Source organism: Henckelia pumila, chromosome 2 (genome assembly GCF_033568475.1).
Source record: "Henckelia pumila isolate YLH828 chromosome 2, ASM3356847v2, whole genome shotgun sequence".
NCBI lineage: Eukaryota > Viridiplantae > Streptophyta > Magnoliopsida > Lamiales > Gesneriaceae > Henckelia > Henckelia pumila.
The window spans coordinates 9,422,995-9,434,133 of record NC_133121.1 but is presented as its reverse complement, the minus strand read 5'-3'; positions in this window follow the sequence as shown (position 1 = coordinate 9,434,133).

Sequence of the window (11,139 nt, the reverse complement as noted above, 5' to 3'; positions counted from 1 at the left end):
CAATTTTCGCTAAAGTCAATCTCCTAGTGTGTGCAAAGTATTTGGTGGTATGAAACTGCCAAAATATATTTTTTTTGAGTTAGTTCACTCAAACATATGCGAAACTATGAATGTGACGTCATGTTATGATGCATCATATTTTCTCACAAATTTTAAATTCATGCTATGTGTTGGTATATATTTTATCTCATCAATCAAAAGCGCTTGAATATGTCAAGTGATTTTGAAAGGGGTTGAGAATAAAAGAAGAATTTTTTTTTAAAAAAACATTCTATATACTGATTGAGAGCGAGAATATATGTCTGATTAGTTTAGACAAGTACGTGTGAGAAATGAAATGATGATGGCGCAAGTAAATCTTCCAATATTATTTGCGAAATAATATTTTGATTGATGCCTACACAATAAGATGTCTTCCAATTTAGTCATTTCGATTCACTTTGAGTTTTGGCATAACAGACTACCTCTTTTGGAGGCTTTGCGCCTTAAGTGATAAGTGAAAGTTGTCATAGTATTCATTACAGAAAAAATAAATTTTATAAAATATTTTTCAAAAAGCCTATGTGATGTACTATGAACACCACAAGTAGAGGAATGACTGAAGTAGAGCTTCAAGATATGTATTTTGTGAATGAAGTCAAATGGGACATCAACTATACGAGTTGCATGAACCATTGGATGACGCTAGAATCTTTAGCTAAGACGGCATGAGGCCTTGTCTAGCAAGCAATAAAGAGAAAGAAAACGATCTCAAATTCAGTGGGAGCATTTCACTGAAAGAAGTCTCTCAACATCCAAAATTATATATATATATACATATATATATATATATACATATATATAATCAAGCGTAAAATGATTCTCTGATGATATTTATCATTGAAGGGGAGTTGTTCATTAATGCTTGCTTCTATGGATATTGATGAGCCAACTAATTATCAAGTGGTTGTGACTTCACAAGAGACAAAATAAGTGAATTTATGCTATCTAGCAAAATATTGTGCCTAAAATATGTGCAAAGAAAACATATGAACGACGTTCCATATGCAAGTGTTATAAAAGGTTTGATGTACGCAATAGTGTGTACTCAACTAGACTTATACTTGGCAGTTGGATGGTGAATAGATGTAAGAGAAATCTAGCGATCGCCTATTAGATGACAGACACAATGATATTTCTTTGTGTGACCATGAAGATAGTTTGAGATATGTTGGAAAGAATGATGTTGATTGTTCAAGTGATAGAGATAAACACAAGTCTACATTGAGACATGCATTTATAGTGGGAGACGCAATAATCACTTGAAGTGATGAGAAGCGGCCTTGTATATATCTATCTTTTACTTGAAAGCAGAATAAAATAGCATGCACATCAACAGTACATGAGACAATATGGTTAAAAGGATCCCTACAAAGATTGCGAGTTTTAGCGCATGTAGATGATGTCTCATCATTTGATACTGTATTGCACAAGTTAATATTTCTTGTTGAGGAATTGTGTCCACATGAGAATGTCACCAAACTTTGATTGGCCTACTCAAACAGGTAATCACCTTGGCGCTTGGGTAGCGAGCAGGATGAGACTTCAAGATCTTAAGTTCACATAGAGAATATGTGTAAATGATCCCTTCGCGCTTCGAAGAGCGAGGAAGGTTATTAAAATATCATATAGTCACCTTAGCATAGAGGCTGAGATGAGATCTGACCAGATCGACTATGAAGTGTGTCCACCTTCATGGAAAGTTTGTTTATAGCCGAACGCGTGAATTGTTGGTAGATTCAGTCTCGCAATACGCAGGTCAGTAGCTTTAGTAGCAACTGGACTTAGGTTCGTATGATGTTTTGAGCGTGACATGACTAAATTGAGTGGGAGCTCCATCATAACATGTATGCATACTACATGTGCTTCGTAAGTTCGACCACAAAAGCGGAGTGACATAATGGATCCCTGCTTCATCACTGTGTGAGCGCTTCACTGTTATTTTTGTACCCTTTGGGACTCTGGACTGTGTCATGAGGTGTAAGTTTGATGACGCTACTTTAGCATGTATCTAATGGTCATGGTTGATTCGGCCTGTCGGAGCATGTCTAGGAAAGCGGTCAAACCAAAGCTAATTGGGGCCGAGGAAAAACTAAGATGGTAACGCATCCTTTTGTACTATGGCTCATAGGCCGGCCGACTCAGTTGAGATTTGTTCTTGACAGAGTCATGAGCATAGATACATAATTGAGAGAGTCAAGCATGCTCTATATAATGAGGGGTCAGAGATGCTTGGTCTGATGCGACCACATGGTTTGGGGTATATGAACCAAAATTTGGAGTTTGATGAGTTATGTACACCACTTCCAACAATTGGATTATTCATGTATGAACTTGTGTTGTTAACCTTGCAATTACGAAGCATTTCCATCAATGTTGGTCCACCATATGATTGCAGTTTTCTAGCAATTGTATCATTTTAAGAGAAAAAAAACTGTTTGAGACAAATGAAACATAACAAATTACTTCAATTGTAATATAAAAATATGTGAAACTCTAAAAATACTCATAACCACATCAAACTTTAAGGAAAAACAAAAAAGAGTAATTCAACCCAAAATTAAAACAAATACTGAAATACATTATGTGCATTTTTCATTGCATCCGACAAGAATCAAATCAAAATGGAAATTAGTCTTTTCGAATTTGTCAATCCTAAAACATTGTCAGCAATACGTTGAATTTGACAATCCTGAAATATTCCATAGAATCGTCATTTACAAACCAGTCATAAACAATGTAGTGAAAGTTAATCAAACCTATACCAACCAATCCAATTTCACAAATACTTTCTAAAAATTGCAAATTCAATGTATTTATTCTGTATTACAATATTTCAACCCCTTAGACTAATCGATTTTGGTGTGTCAAATCACACCAATATTTTTTTTATCCCTAAATTTAGCACACATATCTTTTATGTTAGATCTTATATAAATGACTGAATTATTCTCTCTTTTTTCTAACAGTCTTATCTTCTTTTATCTATATTTCTTTTTTCGAATTTCAACATTTATCAATTCCTATTAAATTATTTACAAATTTTTTTTACAACTTCTCTCTCATTTATATATCAAATTATCAAGCACGTGAAAATCATGTGTCATGATCTAATATATTATATTGCACATGCAAAGAGTGTGCTGCGATCACTAATTATTATAATTAAATAGTAAAGATAATTAAGAGAAACTTATTGAGAAACACATTACCACCAACACAACAAATCATATTCACTTCTTCAAATTAAAAACACCAAAGCAAACATGCAACTAAAAAATTTCAAAATAATAATGACCAGTAAATAAATTGGCCGTGAAAAAATACCACATAAGGTTTGTGATCTCCAATATAATTGGCCGTGAACATTGATCTTCTCCCAAAATAAAATTTTAAAAATCAAGTTTCCAAACCTTAATTTACTTGCACAATGAAGCCAAGCTTTTGGTTAGCAAAGAAAATTCCAACATTGTTAGAGATTTATTGATTAGAAAACAATTTTAAGGGCATCTGTAGACATGAGCCTCTACAAGAGGTTTATATTTTGACACGTTATTGCCACATCAAAATTTAAAATTTTCATATCTTTTAAAACCTCTCACCGTTATCATAAACCTCTTCAACAACTTTTTTATGGGCCCCACTTTCAATTCTCTTATTTTAATTTCAAATCTCATTTCTTTTTATTTATAATTTAATTTACCATATCTTCTTAATTCATATATTTAATTAAAAAAATTAACAATATTTAATTTTATTACATTAATTTTTATGATATTAATAATTTAACAAAAATAAACTAAAAAACTATAAAAGTAAGTATTTATCGGCTAGTTTGAATCATTTGAAATTTAGTTGAATGAAAATTAAATTACATAAACTAAGAAATAATATTACATAAAATGGTAAAATAAAAAATAAAAAAGTACCCAAATTTATACCAAAACAACAAAAAAGCAAAAAAGAAAACTGAAAGGAGAAAAAAAATAAAAAAAATTCAACAGGCAGCGGGTCCCGCCACCTGCTGCCTGACGCGTGTCGTCCCAACATGGGGAGTGCAGTGCACTCCCCTCCCTGCGCTTACAACTAATTTAAAAAAAAAAAGATAAACGGGTCCCAAGATTTTGGGACCGGTTTATAGGAAAAATTATAAACCCCACCCCTGCAATGAGGTGGGGTTTATAATGGGAGGTTATAAACCTCCCATTACGGATGTCCTAACAATGTATTCATAGAGAACGGATTAAATTAAATATAGATTGACATATAAATGGAATACATTGATTGTAAAAGTCTACTTATATAAGGAGATATTTTCCTCGTTTCTGGGAAAGGAATTCATGCTCCCTTGCTCGTTTTAACAAAATAGAAGTAGGGAGAAACAATGTTTTGAAAGGGTAAATGGAAACTGAGAGATCGTGTGAAAATTGGTTTGCTTTTTTCAGAATTGAGGGAAAGGTTTTAAATTTTTTTTTTTTTTTTTTCCAGAATCAATGTGAAGAAATGGTAATTGTAGTATGCCTTTCATAAATTTTTATGCAAGCAATTAACAAACACTAAGATCCATTAACAAAATCACAAACTTGAATAAAACATTTGGGTAATTGATAGACGTGTAATCCACTTCAGAAATTATACATGAAATTTACGAGGAAAGAGATCTATTTATAGAGTTGATCCCTCGTCTGAACATGCAAGGCAAATGAAATTTGCCTTGTTGTACTTCACACTGCTTCCTTGACTTAGTAGGCCTACATTTGCCGACATTTCTTCCATTTGAAGATTTGATTGAGAATCAAACACATCTTCACACATCCTTTCAATCTTGTCATTCTCGCTGCTTACGTTTTTGTTAGGCCACTTGAGGATCTACACCACTCAAACTTCTCCGTGTTCATGGCTTGGTCAGAATATCAGCTATGTTATCATTTGTATGGATCTTTTGCATATCCACACTTCCTTCCTCTACCAATTCTCGTACAAAGTAAAATTGAACTTCAATGTCTTTATTCCTGGAATGAAAGGTTGGATTCCTTGCAATGTGCAAGACACTCTGACTGTCACAAAACAAAAGAATCTTTTATTGTTTGTGCCCAAGCTCCTCCAATAATCTTTTAATTCATATTGTCTCCTTGCAAGCTTGAGTAGCTGCCATTAGGGGTGGGATCGGGTCGGGACTCGTCCCGTAAACCTCTTACCTGATTCTCATCCCGATAGAAATTGAGATTTTTTCTCTCGATCCCGCACCCGAGAAGTGTCGGAACCCGAATGTTCAGGATCCCATTGGGTCAAGAGAGGATAATCCCGAACAATATTATTTTAAAAAAAATTTATATGAAAATATTTTTTTAAAAAACATTATGAAGAAACTCAAACAATTTCTTAGTACATTACAAATAAATTAAAATTTCTTTGTATATAACCATTAAAAAACTAAAACATATTCTTAATACATTACAAATAAACTAATTTAACTGCTTGATTAATACAATAAAAACATATAATTATTCATAATAATTAAAAAACAAAATAAAAATTTATAACTAAATGTTTATATTAAAAATATAAATATAAAAAACTAATTATATGGTAGATAATTATAAAAAATTAATATTAAAACATAAAATTATAAAAAAATTATTTTTTAATTAAAAAATATTATTAAAAAATATTATTTATATATTCGGGTAGGGTCGGGAATCTCGTCGGGTATAGATGCTTATCCGGATCCCAATCCCGAAATTGATTTTCTCCCGACCACTTGGTTCGGGAAAAATTTGGGACGAAAAAAATTCGGGACGAGAACGGGTTGGGAATCGATGTCGGGGTTTTTCTAAAATTTGCCAGCCCTAGCTGCAATGTATTCTGTCTTCGTTGTAGATAATGCCACAACTATTTGCAGTTCTGAAACCCAGCTTACTGCACCTCCTGCAACTGTAAACACATAACTAGTAGTAGATTTTCTTTTATATGGATCACCCGCATAATCTGAATCCACATAGCCCCTGAGTGTAAAATATGATCCTCCAAAACATAATGCAACATCCGAGGTACCCTTAATATATCTAAGGATCCTCTTAACCATGCTCCCATGCTCTTGTCCAGGATTCCCCATATACCGACTGACTTCTCCCACTGTTTGTGCAATGTTTGGTCTAGTACAGATCATATCGAACATTAAACTTTCCACTGCTGGTGCATACGGTACTCGAGACATCTCCATCTTCTCTGCTTCACTGCTAGGACACATCTCAAAAGATAACTTGAAGTTAATAGGAAGAGGGATAGAAATTGGCTTACTTTCTTGCATGTTGAAGCGCTGCAAAACTTTTGTAAAAAATCGTATTGTAAGGATAAAATCAAGAATCGGTGTTGTGTGTGGTGTTACAACACCGAAGACAACACAGTGCAGCAAAAAATAAATACATAAATAAACAAAAAATAAATAACACATGAAAATAATTTTGCACGAGTATAAAAACTCGTGCGGGTGCCTTAGGTCTAAATATCGCTAAAAAAAATAAGATCAGTCTTACAAAGCAATAATAGTGATTTTAAGAAAAAAATCAAAAAAAATCCTAAATTTTTCAACAAGTTGAGAAATCAAACTTGCATCCTAAATAATCAGAATATAAAACAAATCAGATGCAACTCTCGTAGCCTAAATTTGAAGAACAACAAATATCTTCGAACAACACTATTTTCACAGTGTTGTCTCCGATGTCTTCAACACCAACGACAGCACGGGGAAACATAGTAACGATGACTACAAAATTGCTTCAGAATCTTCGAATTCTTCAATGTGATTTTTTTTAAAGTTATCTGAATTCTCCTTTGAACTTACGTTTGTTTGTGCGCAATAATCCTTTTCTTATAGATGAGAGTCCAAACATAGAAAGGATTTTCTTGTAGATCAACACAAATAAGAAAATAAGTCTTTGTTAGGAATAAGTCTCTTTTAAATATAATTAATAATATCTTGATAATATTTGATAACAATAATACACAATAATTCCTTATCATGATAATAATTAATTTAGATAAATATCTATCAATATATTTTCGATAATAACATAGAATATTTAAACCTAGCATATCTTTGTCTAGAAAGAAAAATATTTAGTTCAAATATTTTCACGATTAGGCAAGATATTTCAAGGAATTATATTTTTTTCAATCTCCCTCTTTTTGTCTTTCTGGACAAAACCAGCCCAAAAAATTCAAACATAAACTCCCCTCGAGTTTAAAACATTTCTCCCCCTGAATTAGTAAGTCTTCCCCTGAAGTGTTGTCCCTCATGTTGGCAACACGATGGATAACATGGACAGTAACATGTGGGGATTTTATTATTTCTGTATTAGAGCATAAGTGGGGTAGAATGAGCAGTCTAGTTAAAGCATATTTAAATAATTAAGACAGATAACTAGAGCAAAACAAAAAAAATCAAAAAATTAAAGCAAAGATGAGATAAGAAAAAAATATGAGTTGACACTAATCAATATAAAATTGATCAATATCAGATCCATCCTGATCTTCAGTATCCTCATCTCATCGTCCTTAGCCTCTTTTTGTCCAGAAATGTCAAGTCTTGTACGACAGTCAGCTAACAAGGCTTCATAAATATCCAAGTCCTCCTGGGCTTTGACAATATTCTTTTCAGCCTGAGCCATGAGAGCCTGAATGATAGTGAGAGAGAAATCCAGAGTGGATTGTTGAGGCACAATTTCTTCAGGTTCTTCAGTGTTGTCTCCCGAGTTGGCAACACCGGGAACAACATCAGCATCAGTAACAGTAACAGTAGATTCAGACCAAGGAAGGTCAAGGTTAAGCTTTCTCTCCCCTCTTATTAAAGCAGCTGCAACCGGTGAGTACAACAGTGACTTCATGAATATCAGGGTGGTTCCATTCTTCATCATCCGATTTGTCATAAAGAGTATTGATTGTGGGAGGGTTGAACTCAAAAAATTTTTCTCTCACAAAAATTCCAGTATTGGTTTTCTGCTGTAGGACACCACTGTATTAAAACTATAAAATAGCTTTTGAGCCTTTCAAAAACTCAACCAAATTGATCATTCCATAGGAATCCATAACGATATTCTTTTCATCAATCAACCCTCTATTCACATACAAGATCCAAACAGCATGTTCTCCAGAGTAGAACTTGTAAAAAAAAAAACAATAGTCAAATAAAACTCAGCAGCATCCGTGTTGTCTGTGATGTTGGCAACACCATCAGCAACATCACCATCAGCATCAACATCATCTTCCTCAAAAGGCTTGACTCCTCACTTTCTTTAGCATCAAACTCATCTTTAGATATGGGGAAATTATAAGATACATTGGGCCTAATTGCAGCAAATTATTCCAACATCTCTTTATCAAGCTCATCATTGGAAGGTTGAGCAAAAACAACCACAGAAATATCAGTCTTCCCTTGCTTTATAATGTCCAGAACTTGAGTCAGGGAAGCTTCATCATCATCATAAAAGACAATTTTCTCAGTAGCAATGGGAGGAATAAAAACATCGAATTCAATCATTAATCGATACTCAGCCAATAAGGTTTCATAGTATACACCGTCTTCTTTCTCCTGAATTATTTTCTTCACTGCATGATCCATCAAAGATTGTATAGCTACATGAGTGATCTATAGAAAATCAATTTTGGAAGCAGTGTTGCGCGCAATGTTGGCAACATGAGGCACAACATCAGATTTAGACCAAGTTAGATCCATTTTCCCTTTCAGCAAAATATGAGCAACCTTCAATTATTCACCAAACAGAGACAAAGACTCATCAATGTCTCGGATAAAGCCATATAATTCCATAATCCCAAATGATGAGGGATGGAAAAAAGCAAATTTGTGAACTTTAGAAACCTCCATCAGCAAATTGGAATATGGACTTGAATACCAGCTTCACCAAAATTGAAGGGACTTCATTTTCCAACTGCAAAAAGTACTAGAGCTTGTACTTGGTTACCACAGTAAAGTTGGTTGAAGGAGTCTCGTTCTTCACAACACTAATCGATATCCGGCAAAACTCCTTTCTCTTCATCATCAAAAGTGTGGTATAGAACAACAATAGTAACTGAATCAAACATATAATCACTCATGCACAGACACTATGTCAAACTTGGCAGATTGCTCAGCATCTACACTAGCAGCGATGTTTGAAAAACATTCCAAAATAGGCTTTCGACTGTAAGGAACAAAAGCAAAGACAGTAGCAAAAAGACTTCAAGTCTTGAACAAATTCAACCAAATTCTGCCTCTTGAAAGCATCCAGATCAATCTTCTTCTCTTCAATGACCTAAAAGTTGACATACAAATGTCAATCGACAGTAGAAGCTTCTGAATATAACTTGTGAATAAGGCAAGTGATATTTCACAATTTTCATAACCTATGTTGTCTCCAGTGTTGGCAACATCATTCACAACATTCTTACGGGCATAATCTTCAGTGTTCGCTTCCACAAATTCATCATCCTCAGAGATGGAAGATGATCTAACAAAAAATGTTAGGCCTGTTATCTGCAAGTTTCTATTGTATATATACAGTAGGTTATTCCTCAATGATAGTAGAATTAGGCACATGTATGGAAAAACAAAACAAGAAAATAATATGATTAAAACAGAAAGAAGATAAGCTTAAATATAATCAAAGAAGAGAATGTAGAAAGACAATTTGATGACTGCAAAGACCAATTAAGCATAAGAATGATTATCAAATCAATGAGTAATATATGCTTAAAAGAAATTCATTGAACAGTAAAAAGAAATTCAGAATTCAAACATTTACCTTCTAACAAACTCATCCAGAAACACTTACCAACGAAAATTCTTATGGGTAAAACTTTTCAAATCAAGGGAATAAAATCCAACCCAATTATGATAATAATCCAAGATTGAAAGCAATAAAAAATTCCCATAAATAACTCCACATCGTCTTAACTCCACTAAATCATTTTCAATCACAAAAATTCAATTTTCAGTAAATAGAGTATTTCACCAAATTTTGTTCGTTTAAAATGGCAAACCCTGACCAGAAAATATTAATAATTCTGAATGCATATGCATGTCATATTTTATGCCTAAAACAGAATGTAACATAAAAAGAAAATGCAACCACATGCACATGATATATTCACAAATGTAGTGTTGTCTCGCGTGTTGACAACATCATCAAAAACACCATAGTTTTTCAAGAAGTATTTGAAACTTACACACTTGATTACCTTTGTTTTCAGATGTGGTAGCCTGCACACTAAAAGAACAGTCTTCATTGGACCCAATTAAGTAGATTTTTCCATTTTCTTCCGATTATTGATAAATTTTGTACATATGACATTGACAATCAAATTTATTAAAAAAATAAACACTGAATTTGCGAAACCACCTTTCACATGAAACAAGAACATAGAACATACGTACATCCCTCAACTACTTAGTGGTTTAGTCAGAGTTCGATTTGCAAGGGCCAAAGTGTACAATAAAAATTTGTTTTGCAGAAAAAACTTGGTGTCTATCGAATTACTGTAACAGAGATTAAACACCACACATCACAAAGTGAATGTAGAATGCCTAAAATCCTAACCATGCATGACAAGAAAAACAACAGTGTTGTCTATGGTGTTGTAACACCGGAGACAACACCAACAAAGTATTATAATGAACACATGCTGAGAGACCTCCAAAGAGTACAGAATCTCTCGAAATCTAAATTTTTTGTGAATATAAATGCCAGTTGGTTATTGGTTCCAACAAAATCCATTCGGATCACACATTTTCTATCAAATCTCAAATAAAGTGACGTTGCATGTCAATGGGTTTTGTGCGAGAGTGTTGAAATGAGATTTTTGAAATGGCAATTGCACTCAAATTATCACAATAAAATATGTGTGTGTGTGTGTGTGGGGGGGGGGGGGGGGGGGGGGGGGGGGGGGGGGGGGGGGGGGTCCTCTATCATTTGGATCATCAAAAAAATTTGTGAACAAAAACTTTATTTCCAAGACTAAAACACTCTCCCATAGTGCATTTTATATCATTCAAAACCTCAGAACATAAACACATAGTAAAACAAAAAAAGAATGGTATTTGTC